The following is a 21,085-nucleotide window of genomic DNA, read 5'->3' on the forward strand; positions in this document are numbered from 1 at the left end:
CATCCCAGATGGGGGTGTAGTTCTAATCTCCTCTCAGTCTGGAAGACCGTATCAATCCTTACAACGAATTACACTTTTAAAACTTACCTACTTAAAGAAAAGAAAAGTCGTAAAGAAATACGAAACTAAAAGAAACACCTTTAAACAAAAATAAACTTTACCTTGAGTTGTTTGCTATACTTTGCAGATCAAAGGCTGTTAGATGATACATTGGAGGGGAGCAGAGCCAACAGGTTCAGCCTGGAGCAGTTAGTCCATCCGTGGGCCAGACAGTTATGGCCAAGGGGGTAGAGTCATGAGACACCAGTGTGGCTGCCAGGAGCCTACCCTCTGACCCTGCACACGGTGAGGGCAGGGAAGGAGTTTTCAGAAAATGAAAAATTACTTCAAGTGCAGACACCCTCAAAGACGGCCTTAGTGTGATGTTCATGGGCCACACAACTTTTTAAGGCCATACTTATAATTGTGAATTTTCCAGTAATGCTGCCAGCCCTCTGGGATGTTATATAAACAAGGGAAGTAGAGGTATTCGGCTCCATCTCAGTAATTTGAGATGACTCAGGGTAAAAGAAAAGATGCCCAATTGTGCCATGCTATGGAAAGTGAGGTTCTTCCATGGCGGCCGTTGAAATAGTCCAGTGAACAAAGTATTGACCCCGAGAAGATACGGAAGAACAGGAATCTGCAAATGGGTACAAACACCAACATCCCTGTTTGGCTGATCCCACAAAGGTCTAAAAGCTCATCCTGAAGATCAATCCACATCAGCAGTGAACAGTTTGGGGCCATGGAGGTCCGCTGCGTGGCCCAGCTCACCTCTGTCTGTCGTATATCATTCTCCAATTAGAGTCTCATTTCAAGCCAACAGCCATGATAATTTAAATTAATTTTGAGTAGCCTGAGGCTGACAGCCTTAGCATTCAAAATAAATGCTTCTGTTACTGAGGTGATGTATTGACGCTGTGTGTAGCACCTGCCAACTTTCTTGGATCCCCTTTCAGCTAACTCATGCCTTCCCAACAGGGTGACGCCCCTCCCAAAGGAAATGAAAACCAGTTCGAGGGTGGGGGGCCACAAAAGTCTTAGATATTTTAGTGGTTGGTGCCCCCTCCCCACTACCTGCCGCAAAGCTAAATCATATAAAACAAATCTTACTTCTTAGTATTTAATTTCCGTGTTAGAGAGAATTACATTAAATTTAAAATTAATAAAATTGAAATAAAATTTTTTTTTCCTCCAGGATGAGGTGAGGGGGACAAGAATGGAAAAGACTGAGTAATACTGAACTAAGTGAAACCAATCATGTGCCCCAAGTCACAGGCCCGGGGTCACCAGAAATCCAGAGGCTAAATGCTGAACCTGACAGGGGTGTATCCTGACTTTGTCTCAGAGTGAGAGTCCCAGTAGGCTGTCTTGTGCAAATTCCCTCTTGCAAACTGTCTTGGATTCTTGTTGTCCCCCTATTCTGATCTCTGCTATGTTCCAACTTCCTAAACCTTCATCTTGTCTTCCTACCCTCTGGACTGGATTCCCCTTTTGATTTTTAGAAAGTGCTCACATTTTAGAAAAAAAACAGTGTTGATTAAACATCTACCAGTCATTCATTCACGGAGTGCCTATCCCGTGTTGCGGCCTGAACAAAACACAGGAAACAATGGTGAATGAGTATACAGTAGTCCCTCTCTATATCGTGGCCTCACTGCATCGCAGGCTTTTAAAAAACATTATTTAATTATTTATCGCGGATTTCTCGCTCTTTCGCGGGCTTTTGCGGTACTGTATACATATGTTGTTAAAGTGACATAGGTTTAAGAGTGTAGAATAAATGTAAGGATCCTACTTCGCGGGGGGTGGGGGGTCTGGAACGTAATACCTGCGATAAGTGAGGGAATCCTGTATGTAAAACGCTGCAAGGTCAGAGGCTGACCAGTGCCACGCAGAGAACTGGGGTCCATCAGTGAGTGATGCGGGGCTGGGGGGACTCGGAAAGGCCCCTCTGAGAAGAGACGTGAAGAAAGTGAGAGGCTGAGGAGAGAGCATGTCTGTGGGAAGGCTGTCCTCGGACAGGGGACGGCAAGGGCGGACTCCAAGGCGAGAGGAAGGGAGAGGATGGGCACGGAAATGCCCTGCAGAGCTGGATGCTTCCCCGCCGCCTTCTTCTCTCCCTCAAGCCTCACAACCGCCTTGGAAAACAAGGGGGCCTGACCCCATTTGACCAACATTGGCAGGGCCAGAGGCTGTCAATTAGCAGCTGCGAGTGAGCGCAGACTTTGATCTGGGGGCACCAAAAACAATTTTTAAAAAACAGGGCATGCTTCTGCCCAGTAAAGAGCTAAACACACACAGGAATTCATACAATGGTTTACTCGCATCACTGTGCTGTCCCAGGTGCTACAGAGAAACCCACGACTGACTGAGAAGCTGCAAATACGAATGGTTGTGACTCCTTTAGCTTGGTTTATGTTTTGGAAGGGCAAGGTACCGACTAATATATATATATATATATATATATATATATATATATATATATACATATATTTTTTTTTTTTTTAGAATACAAACAAAAGTTTATTGTACAGAATTAAGGCCTTCACATTTCATAGTTCACTAAGGCTAAAGAAAGACTAGGTCATTTAAAAAACCTACACAAAAATTCCACTTTCATTTCCTCTCACCACCAGCTATTACAATGGTCTAACCAAATGTTATCAAAACAAACACTATAAATAACTCCAAGTCCTCTAAAGGCAACTGTCCCAAATGTTGTTTCTTGGCATAGGCGATCTTCACGGCATGGGACGGTATGCTCTGAAGTCCTTGTTAAGCCTCGATGTCATGCCTCCCAGGTACCAAACGTACTTCCTTGAAACTAAGAAACTGATTAAACAGCATGGATAACATCATTTCATTAGTTTCTTCTGGTAAATTATTAAGGAATAAAATGTAGTCTGGAGGGTAACCAGGGACATGAGGACTTGGAGATGTGTTTTCTTGGGTATTAGCTGGATTTGGTGCTCCCTGAGCAGGTTTTTATTTTATTTTATTTTTTTATCAGCAGTCCTCACTGTCTGTCCCACAGCTTTGGCTATTTTCTTTTATCTTTTCTTTGTCAGCAAAGGTGCCACACATTTTAGGTATTATATCCGAGGCTGTTTTTACAGACAGGATTTGCATTGGTTTACCACTGAATGGAAATCCTTGAACTGTGAGCCCCGTTCCTTAAATATAACAATATCCCCCCTCATCTGCATGGTCTTTAAAGCCACAATGTCTACCCCAGGGCCAAACTAGAAGACAGGGCATATAGGGATCTCTTCAACTCATCTTTTTTAATTTTGTCTTTCATGTTGTTGATGTTGTACGGTTCGCTCTGATAGCCATCTTTTTGGTTCAACTAGCTTGAGACCAGCGTGGTGTCCTGTAAGAACTGAGAGCAGGAAATGGGGCCACTGCTGGCTGATTTTTAACTCTCTACATGGCTGACTCTAGACTCACTGGATGGCTGCGCCTATGGGAGCTAAGGAGAATTTGATTCAGCCTTTCTTTCATGCAACAAGGGTTGGCTGTGCTGGCACCCTACCGGGCCAGGGACAAGGCGAGGAGGAGCCCCATGGGGGCTGTGGAGAAAGAGAGCATACAATGAGGTGTGCGAAGGGCGATGAAGCGGTGCATCGGGGGGCACGTGGCGGACTAGGAAAGTGAGGCTTTCCAAGGTCAATGCTGGGGTTTTAGGGGATGCGAGAGGTGCTTCCAGAGAAATTCTAGAAGGTGAGGACCTAGAAGAAACCTCAGGGATTGCTCCATCCAGCCTTCAATGACACAGATGAGAGCAATACACAGCAAGACAGGACCAAGAGTCTTCTATCTCTGGGTCTGATGACCCCTGAAGAACAGGAAAAAATAAACACTGAGTGAAATGAAAAGAAATGGCCTGGCAGCTACTTTGAAAATCTAATACCTGAAGATATTGTATTTCCTAAAATATGGATGGTTTATCAAAATAATACTAAGCACAACAACAAAAAGAAAATGAGTAGAGATTTCATGAAACACTATGAATGTTTTTTTCTTTTTTTAAGAGATTTTATTTATTTTTAGAGAGAGGGGAAGGGAGGGAGAAAGAGAAGGAGAGAAACGTCAACGTGTGGTTGCCTCTCATACACTCCCCACTGGGGACCTGGCCTGCAACCCAGACATGTGCCCTGACTGGGAATCGAACTGGTGACCCTTTGGTTCACAGGCTGGTGCTCAATCCACTGGCCACACCAGCCAGGGCTGAATATTTTTTTCTTAAGATGAGTGCAGGAAAAACAGCTGGAGACCAGAAAACTAAAATGAATATCATAAATTATTAATTCCCCACCTAATTGTAAAATATATTTGCTGTGGCTTCAAACACTGAAACAAGTTTGTACGTCTGCAGTTTAAGACTGTTTACTCAGGATATGGCCAGTTCTGGACTAACACTACTTCTGGAGCTTAGGCATCTCAATTCTAAAAGAGCTTAGTGATTGGGGAAAGGGGGCATTTAATACTTTGAAATAGTTGCTATCTATCAAGTGGGTAATTGGCTGAGACAATCATAGTTTCTGTGTCAGCAGTAGGACAGTCATGAGGTCACTGTGGTTGCCCATTTTGATGTGACTTTCCTGTCCCTTTGTTTGGATTGGGCAGCCAGGATGCCACGAACCTGTCACCCACAACCTTACGGATCATGTCATCAATATGTAGCATGCATGACAATAAGTTCTTCTTCAATTACACTGGAGTTATTTTTTAAAAATACTTTACAATATTTTACAATTATTCCTTTCAGAACAATTGTGTTGTTTAGATGCTTCTGGTGTTTAGGCTTTTGGGAAAATAATCTACTAGCTATATTTGAATTCTCAGCATGTAAATGCAGAGGCTCTGACCTCATCATTAATTAACAATGACTCAAATATTTATACTAGCCAGTAATATATCTGCTATTAGTTAACTGCAGGTCCCCAGGCAAGTAATGTAGTGTCTTTTTTTTTTTTTAATTCTCACCTGAGAATTTTTTCATTGATTTTAGAGCGAGAGGAGGGGAGAAAGAGAGAGAAACATCATGTGAGAAACATCAATCAGTTGCCTCCTGTATGTGTCCCAAGCAGGGATTGAACCTGCAAGCTTTGTATGTGCTCTGACTAGGAATGAAACCTGCAACCTTTTGGTGCACGAGAGGATACTTCAACCAACTGAGCCACCTGACTAGGGCTCATTTAGCATCTTTGAGCCTCAGTTTCCTGATCTGCCAAAAGAGGAGGTTTTACTAAGTTTCCTTCCAGTTCCAGCATTTTCCTGGACTTTGGAGCTGAGTTAGCAGGTCAGGAATGGAGTCACTAGCCTCATTAAGAAGCATACACACAGCACATGGAAGTTTTAAACTGCAGAAGAGATGGGCCAAATTGCTTTATCAGATTTTGAGTATCTGCCAAGACAAGGGAGGAAGGGGGCCTCTGGGGCGGTTTTACACTCACTGTGCTTATAACCAGAGTTCAGCTCTTCCAGAAGACAAGAAGAAATATATCCTACTGAATAAAAGCTCTTTGGAGCAGCAGAAAGAACCAAGGTTTCAAGAAGGGAGAACGAGCTTGCCTGGGAGGTGGGGTTCAGTAGGAAATCCGGTGTTTCCCTTGAGGCCCCACAGATGCTCCAATCTGGCAAGGGTCTGAACCGTGCAGAGACCAGCCTCCACTCCCTCCCCCACCCAGCTTGCTTGCAGGACCCAGGGCTGGAGCGCCCAGTGCAGACAGTGTCCTCAGAGGAAACCAAGAGATCACAGAGCACAAAGGTTCAGCCCGTGTGCCTCCCGGAGAAGCATCCCCTTTTCCCAGGCCTTGCTGTGGGAAAGGCCTCAGACAAGTCCAAGTCAAAGTCCATGGGAGTGAGAGAAAAAAGAATCCTCATTTGACCTCCTCCAGGCAGGAAATCAGAATTGAGGAGACAGAAAGATTGTGAAGGAGTGGGAGCCCCCATGCCCGCACCCTCAATGTTCCCCACAGCTGCTTGTGCTCCATCTTGGTTTTAAAAGGGGTGGGAGAAAAATAAAGTAGAGAGAAAAAGAAGTCGAGATGGTAGAACCGGAAAGGAACGAGGCTGGAAATCATTGAATTGAGGTTCAACTCTGGGCAGTGCTGTGATGATCTTGGGGAGAGGCCCGGAAATAGGAGGAGGCTGGACCCACTGATTTTTCAGATCCTGCTGTTGCTGTGTCAGTGTTGATGTGTGTGTGTGTGTGTGTGTGTGTGTGTGTCTGTGCACAGGTAAAGGATGTGGCTGGGGAAGGTCACTGGTCAGCCAAGGAGATGCCAAAAGGTGACCCCGATCTTGGTTGACTTCCTACCATCCTTGTCTTCAGGCTCCCAGGCTCAGAAACATGAATTCTGTCTGCATATTGGAAGGGCATTGGCCTCCCAAGTGTGGATACTTTGTCACTAGCAAGAAAGTACGTTCATTAATTTTCTATTGGAAATACGGTTATTAAGCGGGCAGGATGTTTGCACTGACCTGATCAATGCCTGCTTTTCCTGCCAGCAGGATGCAGAGGAAGGCAAACTTCAGAACAAGGAGAACCGGGTGAGTGAGCAGAGGAGGGCCCCCAGCGAAGGTACCTTCTCTGCCACTCCAGCCAGGGCTTTGCAAAGGAAACTGCCCACTTAACCAAGACCCCTCTCCACTAGACAACACCTGAAAAGGTGCCACCAACATCTGGCTCCTGGAGCTTTTCCTTCCTGCTCTCTGTATTAACTCCCATCCCCCTGTCTCCAGATTACATACCATACCCCAAACTACATACTGTAACATCAGTAAGTGTTCACTCCTTTTCGCTGAATTACGGGCACAATCACATTTTAGTCCCTCATCCCCAAGATGACTCTGATTTGAGTTTTGGGTTCTATTCGTTTCTCTGGACAATTTCTTAACTTGGGTGTTCCCGGGGCTGGCTATTCAACGGTGTATGATGTATTTCCTAGTTTCAGTCTCAACACAGAAACTTGTCTTCTGTGTTTCTAAATTCAGGGTTGTGGGGAGGGGTCTCACTATTGACCCCCAAGGACCAAGGACCCCTTCCAGATTTAACAAAACTACAGGGGCCCATGCAGGGGGCACTCAACAGCACAGCTCGGGTCTTCTCAGGGAGCAAGACAGGAGGGACAGAACCAAAGTCACAAAGGAAATGCCAGGGGAGGCCATGTTCTCTTTACCCTCCTTGGCCTGGAACACTGCTGAGAACCTTTTGCTGCTGAAATTCCAGACAGCTGTAGCATTTCCCAGGGCCCTGCGGCTGCATGTGAACACCCCTCACCCTGACACAGATGGGGAACAGGCTGAGGAGGACCTGTGATTCAGTTGACAGAGCACTAGGTGTCCAGAGTATGACTCCACAAAAACTTGGTTCTGGTTGGAAGCACGTTCTTATCCATTAGGCAAAGCCTCTTGCCAGGAAAATAGGGAATTGGAATTTAAAACAAAAACCAAACCTTTAGAAGTCTCTGTACTGGGAGATAATGTAGGCACTGGGGTATATCTATTTGGGGAAGATGTAGCCAGTTTGGTCCATTATGGGTTTAAAATTTGAGGACAGAAATCTAGTCTTCACATGGCTAAGCCTGCAGAGATAGGTACTCCGGAAACGTGCCCCCAGGCACCCTGCTCATCTGGGGAATTATCAAGATGAGCAAAAACGGCTATTACTTGCCCCCCACCAAGTTCCGCTGAAGCATTTCAACAGGCTTTCAGCACCCTGGTTGATGTCTCCCGGTTCCGAGTCGTGCCCCTGCGAAGCTGAGCACAGAGACGGTGCCAAGTCAGACGCTAAAGGAATCCTGTGGAAAAAAACTGAAGACCTGTTCTCAACTTGAAATTGCAAGCCTCCTCGCCTGCGGAGGTGATTAAAAACTTGGCCTACCTCCCCATGCGATGCTCTAGCCCCTGCCTGGCGGGCCCCAGGGGCTGGCCCTGTTCTCTCCTGCTAGTCCCGCCATTTCCTCTGCTCTCCAAGCCTCTCCATCACGCCTGCCACCCAATTCCTTTCCCACGAGTCTCATGATGAGAAAAGAAATGGAAAGAGTGCCGTCTGTGCTTCTGGGGGTCCTGGGTTCACAAGATAAACACGGTTAAGCCAATGTGGATTCCTCAGGGAGGAATAATTCATTCATTTACTCTTTCATTCAACAAATATTTATTGAGTGCAATAAACAAAGGGACGTCTGCACCCTCAGGAACTTAAAATCTGAACCAGTCTTCCCAAGCTGAGCCGAGCCTCAGAATCACTGGAGGCCATTCAGATAATCGGCATTTTTAAAAAGCCTTTTGGGTCACCCTGATGTCACAGGGTCTCAGAAACTATTGGTTGGGTAGAATGAGAGGTGCTGGCTACTCCATGACTCGGAACGGAGACCAGGGGAAGAAAGTCAGCTCTAATCTAACATCCTACTGTTTCAGGAGACCCCTCATTTCCCACCCATGTAGGGCTGTTAGATTTAACAAGTAAGAATATATAGTGCCCAGTTAAATATGACTTCCAGATAAACAAGTAATGTTTTAGTATAAGTATGTACCAAATATTGTAGTATGTCTTAGTATGTCCCCTGCACTATTTGAGATACACTTACACTAAAATTTTATTGTTTATCTGATATTTAAGTTTCACGGTGTGTCGTATATTTTATGTGGCAACCTTATACCTACCCCATCTGAAAATGAAGCTCTTAGAGCCTTTGACCTGCATGCCTTATCTGCCCTTTGCGGAGTAATCCTACCCAGCATTTCCGTCACTGCCCCAACAAGCCTTCCACTTGCCCCTGGTTGCAGATATCACCGGTGGGCCAGGAGCACCCACACTGTGCAGGCAGAGAGTGGATGAGTCAGCGCTGGGACAATAGCTCACCAGCCCACTCAGAGCCACTTCTTCCGGCTCCCTCTCATCTCAGCCTCTGGTCTCACGTGCCCAAATCTGCTACTCCCAGCCCAGCTGCCTTCCTTGAATGGCCCTGCTTGCCTGGACTCGGCAAATACTGGTCCTCTCTGGCCGGCTGGCCTCTTGTCCCACAAAATACAACCACCTCCTTAGGATGAAAGGAGACAAGGAGACAACAGAAAAACATCTGACCTAAACACAAGAGGTATTCTACTGGGGATTGTCAAACCATGACCCTAGGACCACACCCTCCTGTAGGTTTATTTTATCAGTTTTATTTGTTTATTTTTCTGGGTAAGATTTCATTTGAATGACGGTAAGTAGCTAAAACTGACTGAACATCACTAGACAGTTGGCAACCCATTCTACGGCTTCTTTTGAGGTATAGAGGACACTGTCAACTGTCTACCCAGCACCCATTCCTTCTTTTTAACTCCGTAACAGAATTCTGATTTTTCTTCAGGGATTCATCATCCTCTTCGGGAAAGCCGGTGCCTCAGCTCTAAAGATGGGCCTAACCTATCAATGGAAACATCCTTCTCTTGCAAGCAGTGGTTTCAGGAATGGTCAGGTGATCCAACACTGGTCAAGGAGTCATGACCTTGCCTCTCAGGGGTCTGCTAAGAAGTGACGGTCTCTCTTCCTCCTCTGGATGTCATCCAGGGTTAGATGTCTAGAACTGCTGCTGCCACCTTGATAGCAGCCTGAGATGAAGCAGAATGCCAAGGGTGACGCAATGAGAGAGGACAATGAGGTTGGGGCTTTGAGGACATGTGGCCCTATGGAGTCACTGAGCATCCTTTCTGTTGAGGCTGCTTTGGGTTGCATCCAGAAAACAACCAGTCACAGGTGTGGTTTTGTGCTCAGAGTGTCTGTTAAAGGGTAATGTAAAGAGAGACAGGCAAATTTATGCTTCTGACATTTGCAGCAACAGAGGTGGACATGCCTGCCTCTGTTTCTTTATGGAGGGCAGAAATGTGCTCACCCTTATTTCTATAGAGAGAGTACCCGTAAAAGGAGTGAAATCAATTAGCTTCCCCTCATTATACGTTGGAATAAAGATAACTCTCGTTTAATGTTTGTTGATAAAGTGTGAAAATGAAGATAAATTTACTCCTCCCTCTAGCAACACCTTCATATTTCAGCATCCTCAGATCCGCAGGAAGTAGCACATGGTGTCTGAACTGCCTCACGCATTTTTCTTTGGAGCAGAGACAGAGAACAGAGTCCCTCGGGCATTTTTAAGGTCAGAATCCCACAGCCCAGGGCAGAGCCCTGGGCCAACTACACCCGCTCTCCCCTCATGCACTTGACTTTTCCTACCGCCTTTCTCTCCAGTGAGTGCTGAGCTAGCCCCATGGTGTGGAAGGTGGAGCTCCCACTTTCTACTTAGGTTGCCTTCTACCGTTTCAAACATTTCCACAAACCTATAAATCAACTCTTCAGAAGAGGCCTGGAGGCCTCCTGACTCTGGGCTGTTGACTGGAAAACTCAGCTTGCTTCTCAGGGATTCCAAATAGTACCATAAAGCCACCAGAAACCAAGAACATCTTCAATCCACCAGCGAAGGCAGAACTAAAGTAATGGATGGCTTGAAGCCAGGAGCTCTTATTTCAGTACAGCAAGACTGAAACATATAACGGAGGAAAAGAAAATATAATATGGATTAACCATGGACACCAATAAAAACAAACACGTGAAACTGGCAAGAGGATGAAAACACACATACCAAACCGAGGCCAACTCATTCCATAAATATTTACTGAGTGCCTGCTGCCCTGTGCCAGGCATTACCACAAGTTGCTAAAAATACAAACTAAGTTCTGTTTCTGCTCTCAAGAGATTCCTAATTTTCCTAAGGACAGACACATAAATAACTTAAGAGAAATATTAAAGAATGAAAGAATTCAGAAAGCAGGAATGGCAGGAGATGGTAGTCATTTACACCAGCCAATTTGTACGGCTCTCAGAGCAAACACGGAGGTAGTGTGCTCCTATAAAGGGAACAGGAGTGGCACAGAGCGGGTGCAGGGGTGGCCTGTGGGGGAGGGGACCAGTATCAAGGGCAGGTTACGTCAGGCCTTCCCTTCTGTTCCGAGGAGTTTGACCCTCTTCACATAGGCAATGCGTTTTTGGTTGGTGGTGGTTTCATTTACCCAATTACTCAAGCAAGGGGGTGATGCACCCAGATTTGTGATTTCATTTTAGAATAGTAGTACCAATATTGGAAAATGTTCACATAACACACAAGGAAGTAGATTACAAAGTAGTTTTGATTATCAATTGTGTTTAAGAATGAAAACAGTATCTGGGGGATATTCACTAAAATAACTGATTTTCATCTCAGGGCAGTAAGGCTATGAGGTTTTTGTTTTTTTTTAACCCTTAAATATCTGGATTTTCTAAATGCTTATTAAAACATATTCCTTTGCTGATTAAGAAATAGTGTATTGTAGGGATACAGATTGAGTGAGACCAGAGAGCAGGGAGCCCAGCCTGACGGCTGTTCCCCTAGCTCAGTTGTGAAATAATGAACGCCCGGACCATGGCAGCGGGCATGGGGGAAAGAGCGCAGCTTCTTGCGTCATTTCTGAGGCAGAGCTGACCTGTCTAGGCGACCACTTAGAAGCAGGTTGCTGGGGAAGAGGATAGAGGAGTCAGAGATGACCCAGGGGACTGGAGAGACTTGGGGGCTTGCCCAACAGAGAGATCCTTTTTTCACGCTGGCTCTGTCCCTTGCCTCTTACACTCCAGGCATCTGAACTTGACCCTCTTGTCAGGGATCCAAACCAGATTTCTTGCCATTCTCTGTTCACACTGGCTGCATAAGTAGAGGGAAAGGCCAAGTCTCTCCTTCTTGCTGTGACAATGGACTCTCCCCTCCTCTGCGCCCACCCACCCATAGCAATCTGCTCCCCACACCTATGAGGTCTTATTTGGAAACTCCCTACCTACATTCACCAGGACTGGGAGAGAGCCAAGTTTGTTACCAGAAGCTCACAAAGCTCAGCCTCTTTAATGCAATTAAAACTCCGGTGTGGGAGACCTTGGGCACCCATTCCTTTTCCCACTGACTCCTACACAGATGCAACAGTCCACCAGCTTAGCAAGGCCAACGCATTCCCGGGGAGCCAAGCAGCAGACAACTCCACACACATACCCCGCTGCCTCGTGAGTGCAGCCCTCTGCTCCCTCTTCCCCCTGCAATTTCCCAACGCTCCCATTCAACAAGGAAGCATGGATGTGATTAGGAGGTTATTTGCGGGCCAAACAGTTGCAGCCTGATTCTCATTAGACAGACAGGAGGGGGGCCAATTTCCATCAGAAACGCCAGGGGAAATGAGTGACAACTGTAGCAGTGAGTCGCTGGGCCAAGGAGAGGGAGCTGCAAAGGAGAGAATTGCCTCTATTAAGTCAAATCCGGCCTGGGATAGTGGACTGGAGAATTGGTTCCTGGCCACCACACTCTCTTTTGCTTGATCACATTAATCTTTTTTTTTTTTTTCCCCTTTCTCCCAACCAGGTATCTATTCATGCCACCTAATAAAGTGCAGGTCCACTCCCCACTCATATGAGGATCTATGGAACATGAGAAACAAATAAATTCAAACTAGAATGCAATGTTTACAATCAGCAGAACAGGTTAAGATCCAGCTTTTGATTCCAAAAGGGAAATAATTTTGATTCACAAAGTAATTCGACAATCATACAGTTTACAAAGTGTTCCCCCTGACCACTATGCTATACACCTGAAACTAATACAAAATAATATTGAATATAATCTGTGATTGAAAAAATAATTTAAATATAATTAGATAAAGACAACTTTCAAAAGTTTAGATATAAAGATTTCTGCATAACATTAGGAGGGAGAAAGGTTAATCAGAGAACAAAACTTGATCAGTGCTGAAGCTGGCTCTTGCTCATTCCCATCGGCCGACTATTAAATTTTCAGGAATTTTGCAAGTTGCTGACAATGTTGGTAGTTTGAAATCAGCCGTGGTGGGACTATTTACACCATGGAAATCGGCAAATACTGCAGACCAAGATGGCGCCTCTCCTAGCTATTTGTTAAATATTACCGGCACACCACTGAGTATGATCTTTTCATTTAAAGGCCTATTTATATACACACTGGTGTGTGTGTGTGTGTAAAAAGTCAGGAAATAGTTAAAACATTAACCCTTTTGATTCTAGGTGGTGAGACTAACAAGTACTTTATCATCTTTTTTTATTACATATATATATATATAACAGTGAACCTGAATTCTTTGTATAAAACCAAGCTTCTCTTTCCTCTGAGCTGTCTCATTCACCCCTGTCCTCTTCTTTAATCGCTTCCTGCCCTGGCCTCCCACGTTTTTATTCTTTGCGTAGGGTGGTGCTGAAATCCCAAACTACTTATCCACCCCCAGGCAGGCAGAGCTCTAGGCTATGAGAACAGATGAGCAGACAGCAGGCTGCAGGTGGACAGAGTCCACACTCAGCCCACAGGAGGCTCAGCAGCGGGGCTGAGTTGGCTTTGGGTCCTCTGCCTTGGGCACAAAGCTGCTACGGGTGATTTCACAAAGGAGCAATGGCCAGCTAGAAGTCTTAGCCCAGGTGACCCCAGGCTCTGTGGATGTAACAACACCATCGCTCCAGGGATTCGCATCAGCTTCCACCAGCTGCCCACTGGCCATTCCTATTGTTTGCTGAGCAGGGCCACCACTCTCAACACTTCCACATCTCTGTGAAATCTCACTGTGTCCTCGCCACAGTTGGGTGTTCTCTCAATTTAACAGACATCAAGCCCAGGCACCCAAAGTCACATGGCCAGGAGCAGAGCTGGGACAACAATTCAGGTAGCGATATTGAACTTCAGGGATTTTCCCCCTCAGTTGTATTGAATGCTTCGTGAGACCCTGCATTTCTAACAGCATAGTCGGAATGAAACTCAGGCTCCCATTTCCTCATGAGTAAAGAAGTCTCAGACAGCCTTTCTGAATAAAGGAAAGGGGGCTACTAACCCTGATTTGACTTGGTTTGGAACCAGTCTGTGGTCAGGAGGGTCAGATGGCACCATGCTTTTTCCTGCTTCCCACACACTGAGGGCACAGGAGACTGAGTGTGGGTGAATGTTGGCATTGTTGCTGGTGTTGCTTCTTGACCACTTTCACTTCTTAGTCCCCCAGACTGTGACTCTCAAGACCCACCTGTTGCCTCTGAATTCCCCTGCCTCACAGTAAGATGGGAGGCCAGGTCAGGAGGGCTGTCTAAGGGTCCACGGTACCTCCTCAGGCAAACAGTGGACACTGTGCATGCAGTGTGGCCCAGCTCTGGTTGAGGGCCTCCTGACTCTGGTCACTCGCTGGCCTGCAGAAACCTCAGGTTGGCCTGTGATTGACAGAGAGGCCTGACCCTGTTCAGATGGGACTCTTCTACAGAGAGGAGGTGCCGCCCTCCAGGCAAAAAGTATCTGGGAAACCATGAGCAGCTTTAGAAAAAAGGCAGCACTGATTCCAAAGTTTTGTTGACCAACCTTCCGAGCTAGAAGGGATTTTAAAATTTTATCCAATTCGGTATCTTTTCAAAAAATTATTTATTTTTAGAGAGAGGGGAAGGAAGAGAGAAAGAGAGGAGAGAAATATCAATGTGATAAGGAAACATTGATCAATTGCCTTTTGTACATGCCCTGACTGGGGATCGAAACCGCAACCCAGGCACATGCCCTAACTGGAAATTGAACCAGCGACCTTTCTCTTTGCGGACTGATGCCCAACCAACCGAGCTACACCGGTCAGGGTCAATCCAGTATCTTTTAATGCTGTTCCCAAGAGGTCAAGAAACCATCTTGATATATAAGGCGGGCCAACTAGCTGGGGCTCAGGTGCCCAGTCTGGCTCCTCCCCACCCCCCACCATCCCAACTGGAGCACACCCCCTTTTATTTGATTTGCACATTAGGCTTCCTTATCCAAATCTTGTTTCAAGGAAGGGTTCAGTGCCTAAAAAAACTTAAGTTTGAAAGTCACTCATCTAATCTAAACATGTTATTTAAGAGGTTGAAGAAACTGAGGCCCAGGGAGGCAAAGTTCGGGTAGAAGTGAGTGGAGAACAGCAGGTCTTTCCACTACACCCACATCCCCTTGTGCTTCAACCGTCCTTGGACTTGGCAGGCAGTTGACCTTGGTCTCATGAAATACTCCAGTCTTTCTGGTCTACCGCAGCCCTTGCTTTTGCTGGTGAGGAAATGATCTAATCGTTTTCAATTTTGAACCTGGCTCCACTACCTGTACTTGCCTCCTTATTGACTTAGATTTCCTGTCCATGGACCCTGGCCAATCCAGCCACAGACCTGCCAGACCCTGTCTTACCTCCACATCCTCTGCCTCTCCACACAGTTCAAATCTGTATCAACTTTGGTGGTCCTGGAAACTGCAAAAACACCCCCATCAATCTGAGACGTAATAGCTGCAATACTTAATGTCCCACGCACACTCTGCTCTGACTCAATGTTCCTAAAGTTTCCGATGAGAAACTTAGGGAGACAAGACAGCTGGCTATCCACAAGATAAGCACCAAAGGACACTGCATTACCCACGCAGAGACTGGAATCGCCCGAGAGTTCCAAATAGCTACACGAACAGACAATGCCTGTAGCACTCTGTATTTCCTCTTTTGTCAAATACAGAGTGGCAGAACTTCACCCACTGTCACAGAGGTTTCCAATTTATGACCAGCAAACACATTAGACTCAAAGCTCCTCCCCAAGCAGTTCTATTAAATTGGGCTTATGTGCCCAACCCAATAATTCTTCCCTTTACAAACTGCATCACTGCAGTGTTTCCTTTGCCAGCAAGCGTCTCTAATCACCATACACTCTTCTTTACACAGAAAATGCAGATTCTACAACTCATGCAAAAAAATAAATAAATAAGGTACACTTGAAAATATGAAAACTATGGGTAAAAGAAAGTGAAAGAAAGAAAGAAACACACACAGAAGACAAGACCCAAAGCTGAGGCCACTCATGGCCCCTGGACGTTTTTTCTAACACCGAGAACCTAAGAAAGCTGGAGCTCCGCGGAGGAACTGCCCGGACTGATGCTCTGCACACGAAGCATCCCTGTGAAGGCAAGCGTGCAGAGCTCCCCAGCCCGCTGGGTGCAGCTCATGTCGGGCTATGCTGGGTGACCACTGCTACTAGCACCTCTCCCGAGGAACCTGGCCTGGTCCATGCCATCCCACAGGCCTACAGACCGGGGGACGTCAGCGACTCCTCTGGACCTGCTGAGCATTCCAGTCCCATTCACAGTTCCTACCCCAACATTAGCCAGTGAACTGGGACCCGGGGGAGCCCGAGTGGGTCCCTGAGGTTACAACTATGCAGGATGTACCCCTAGCCTCAGAGATGCCCCTCAAATACTCTCTTCAAGGCCAAATGCTTGCTGTTCAGCTGCAAATCAAACTGAAACACACACAAGGGACCCATCCGTCATGGCCTGGCTCCTCCCTGAGCCCGCCTGGGGAGGCTTTCTTCTAACCCGTGGGAGACCCCAGAGTGCAGGGATAGTGTCAGACCCTGAGCCTCGGCTTAAGGAGCTGTGATAAAACTAAATTATCTGACACTTTCTTTGCTGTTCCTTTCACAAGTGGAACAGGCTCCCAATGTGGCCTACTTTTTCTTTGTGAATATGCAGAACTCACAAAGCTTTTCCTTGAACCTGATCAATATTTTCAGTGACATGCTTTTCATCTTTCGGAAAAGGAGAGCCCGCTGCAGCCTGCCAGAGCGCATAAGTCTTGGTGAATGACCGACAAGGACGCGTGCGGTACAGAGACTCCACTGGGGGCGGACTCACAGGAGACTTTCCCTGAGCACAAGGAAAAAAAAAAAAAAAAAAAAAAAAACCCAACAAAATCCAGATCTGGTCCCTTGAAAGGCATTAGCATGTTGTCTGAAAGTTTTCATCAACAAGAGTCACAATGTTATTAATGGGCTACATGCCTCCAAAGTTCCTCACCGCTGCCTGAGTCCCGGGACTGCAGACTCGGCGCAGCCTGGAATCCCACCATGCTCTGAACCCACTCAGGCACATCCAAACTCTGCGTTTTGCATTAAAAATTAATTGCCTTCTTCTAACTCTTCAGTGAATCAGAACACAACAGGGTTTTAAAGTATCAGGAGGAACAATTTAAAAATAAAATCCAAGCACCGAGCTTGGGCGGAAACCTGGCTCCATTATTCAAAACTAAGTTGATATTGATTCCCACCCCCCCCCATTTTCACCTAGTAGGCTCTGTATTTTTTCATGTCTGATCTGCTCTCCGTTTCTAACAGCGAAACTCCAAATTACAACTTGTAGTTGGAAAACATTTGCTTGGTGACTTTAGAAATGTCACTGCTGGCCCAAACTCTGGCCCTGGGATTCTGACCCAGAGCGTCTCTTTTATCCTCAGTGAGGTGAGACAGAATCTGCTAAATGTTGACCCAACAAACTGTCCAAAATAGAAGCAGAGCTATAGCCTTGGATCCAACTGTGTTTGCTTCTATCCAGGCTAGTTCAGCCCCCCAAGGTTGTGGGGTCTGGAAAGTCACTGTGTCCGAGTGGGGCTGCATTGCCCAGACTTCATTCCACCTCCATTACTGTTAAGTAGTTCCTATTCATGAGGGATTCATTCATTCATTCATTCATTCATTCAGAAAAAAGTTACTGAGAGCCTCTGGGTGCACTGTGTTCAAGCAACACAAAGTGACCAGGACAGATATTGTCCCACCTTTAGGGGTTTGTGAGGGTGAAGATAAAGACAAGGATTACAGAAGTGTCACAGTGGAGAGAGCAGAGGGTGCTGTTGGTCTCCAGCCTCTGCCTCTCCCATTTCCTTACATGCGAGCCCATGGGATTCCCTGTAGACCTCATCCTTGTCCCTACTCAACACCACCTGTAATTTTCCATGCAGTTTTGACATTTGGCAGGAAAGACTGGAGAGCCGCTCACTGGCATACCCTTAGACACGGCATCAATTTACCCTCCTTACTGCTTAAGTCTTGATCACGTTCCCAGTTCGAACCACCGAAGCTTCATCTGTCTCTGCTAGTGTTAAAATGTGTTTCAGCATCTGGAATACTGATCTGGGTCTCGCACGGATGGCTGGGCAGTGTTGCAAGCTGCCTGCCAGCCTGCCCTTGAGTGAGTCCCATTAGCCTTTGGAGACTCCAATGCCAACTGTTTGTCTGAGCCACAGCATGCTATTGCTGGTCCCCTTCGATATGAAACCTTGCCTACCTCACCTGGTGAACAGAAAGCTGCCTCCAGGTCTTGGTTCTATGCAGTTGGCAGCACCTATCCTCCTGCTGTTGGCTGGGCTAGGTCTCTAGATGCAATGACAACCCTGGAAGAAAGAGCTGACCTCACAGGTAAAAAAGGTAGCCTAAGTAGGAAGAAGGTGTTCCAAAGAGTGGATCTAGTTGTTCCCAATTCATTACCCTGCCTTCAGATATACTGCCAAAAAATATTTGGCAAGGAATCTCTCAACTCAAAACTGGACAGAGTGAAAATGGCTAAACAACAGTTGGCCTAAGGGACCTGGATAAATCCTCTCAAGAAGTATGAATCAAGAACAAAGGGGGGGGGGGACATGCCAAGAGCCATGTCCTCGGGCTCCAGGGAGAGCACGCTTGGAGAGTGAGGGGCCTGTGGACGGGCCCTGAGCCAGCAGTCTGGCACTAATGACACAGCTATGCTGCGCGACCCCACACGCACTGGCGTGAAGTGAGGTCACAGGCCACTGTTTCATCAGTCTGGACCTCCGTATCCTCGTTATTAAACCAGCAGATGATAGAAGGCCGCCTGAAACCTTTAATTAGTCCTCCTCTTACTTCAGACTAGCAGATGGATTTCTTAATAAAACATGGTCAAAGTGAATACACAGTATTGAGTCATCTAGTGTGAAAAGTCAACTGAGACAAGGACGGCCTTTGGGACCTGAGCAGCCTGGGTTGTTCCACCAAATGACACTTCCAAGAGCCACCGTGCAGACACGGGCTTCCGTGGCCACGCCACAGACAGAACTGCTGCCTATGACACGCTCTTCTTAAAGCCAGCATTCCTACTGAAATCTGACAGTCCTGGACTGTTGAAACCTGTTTAAGGCTTAAACCAGAGCGTGTGAAACTTATCTGACCCTGGAACTGTTTTTTATATGTATTTATTCATTAGTATCTTTCAGAGGTGGACATCCGATTTTCACATTATGGGATATAGTTCTGTAAGAAAGTTTGAACTTTTCTTTTTTTCTTTAAACATAAAGAAGTACTCAGCAAAAACCAAGCAGGCATAATCTTAATTCGCCAATTCAAAACCCGAGCTACAGCTCCTGGCTGGCTCCATAGTCAGAGTTACAGCCCCTCAGGACTTTTTTATCCTTACTCGCTGCCCCTTGGGTCACTGCAAAGATACGGTCCAGCTGGGCGAAGTGGTGACCTCGGTCTTGGCAAGCTGCTTCTTGTGGGGCCTCAGGACACGGAGCACGCTGTCAGCACAGCCACTGACACAGGACTAAACCATGGTGCTGGCTTCCTGCCTCAGGGACGCGCCTCTGCCTGCTCCGGGACTGATGGGGGACAGCGAGGAGCTTTTCAGCTCGGGCTTCACAGCTTTCTCACATCCACTCTTCCCCAGGGTCGTCTTTTCTCAAGCTGCGTTGTTCAGAGACTAGGGGGGCAGGGAGAGAGACAGCAGTGGTGGGCAGGAAATTGTATTTTATCTTTGTTATGACTTAAATTACCATCTTCAAAACCCTTCACTGAAAACAATAAAAAGTCCTCTCTCTATTTTAGGTTTTGGGCGTACGGTTGAAGGTGGAAACTCGAAACTAGAGGTCAGTGCAGCCATTGGGGTTTTGGGAGAGAGGAAGAGCGTCTGCCTGGAGGAGCAGGGGTGGCTTCCTCTCCAGGGCTGGGACGCTTCTGGTCACCGTTAGCAGAAGGGCTGAAGGTGTGGACAGCAGGTGCCCTGCCTGGACTTCTGCAGCTCGTCCTCTGAATGCTTCTCTCTTCAGGATTCCATGGCCAGACCATCCTCCTTTCACGGGAGGTCTCTGTGGGACCCACTACACATTGATCCCTATTTTATTATCAGTGGGATGACTCCTTTCCTTTATTTTCAAATTTCTGAAGGCTGACTGCATGCAGTTGACCATTGCCAACCTGTAGTCAGATGACAGAGTCACTGCAGCTGGTCTCGTGCTCACCTGGGTTGCAGGAACCTCTTCACCGGACCATGGACCTGGACCATGTGCAGTGGCTGAGTGGATGTCTCCGTGGGGAGATGGGCGGTCTGAGGTTTCCTATTCCACCGTCTAGCTGACACCCCTCCCTTTCAGTCTCCTCAAAGGTTCCAGGTTCCTAACTTCAAATTTTACTTAAGAGCACACATGTCATTCAAGTTCATAGAAAGAATCTGTCCAAGTGGTTTGCTCCCTCTTAGTGCTTCCCCTCCAGTATGGCTCATGAACATCATTCTCTCTTCGTGGAAAGGTGGTGGTGGTGGCGGCGGCTGAGCTTGGTGGGTCTGTCTTGTTGGTCTGCTCTAGATAAGGAGCTGCAGAGTCGTTTAGGGCAGCGCTCTGTAGCGGAAGTGTATGGTGCGCACACGCTGGGGCCTGGCCGGGAAGGCTAGGGACTGCTCTCTTTGGGAGGCAGGTCAGCCTGGCAGCTGACAGCAGAGGGCCAGGGGGCTGTAACCTCTGGTGCAGAGGTGCTCCATGAGGAGGAGCCAGGCTCATGCTGGGGCCGGCGAGGTTCAACCCGACCCGAACAGTTGCTGAGGGCTATTCCCGGAGCCCCCCCAGCTTCCGAGAACACAGACAAGGATGCCCCAGTCACTGCCCTCACAACCTCTAACTCTTAGGCAAACGAAAAAGACATTTCTGATTTCTCAAAACTTACTACGTGCTTTAAAAAATCCCATTCTTAATTACCTGCTCCACTGAGCTCCACCTTGATTTCAAGTCAAATTATTCCCAGTTTGCTCATCGCTGAGGGGAAGTGTGTGGTAGAGGGGTGGGGGCAGGAGAGGGGGCTGAAAAGTGCACATAGATGTCAGGCCAAGTTTAAATGGGCGAGGAGTACACGCCAAGTGGGAAGGACACAAGA

The 21,085-nt window shown here is 46.9% G+C and overlaps 1 pseudogene; it reads right to left on the reverse strand.

Annotated features, from left to right (window-relative positions):
• Positions 1-2,694: 2,694 nt before the first annotated feature.
• On the reverse strand, positions 2,695-3,357 carry LOC150008234 (U2 small nuclear ribonucleoprotein B'' pseudogene; annotated as a pseudogene).
• Between the last annotated feature and the right edge of the window lie 17,728 nt (positions 3,358-21,085).

This window comes from Furipterus horrens, unplaced genomic scaffold (assembly GCF_987537825.1).
Source record: "Furipterus horrens unplaced genomic scaffold, mFurHor1.1.pri manual_scaffold_5, whole genome shotgun sequence".
In the NCBI taxonomy this organism is placed as follows: domain Eukaryota; kingdom Metazoa; phylum Chordata; class Mammalia; order Chiroptera; family Furipteridae; genus Furipterus; species Furipterus horrens.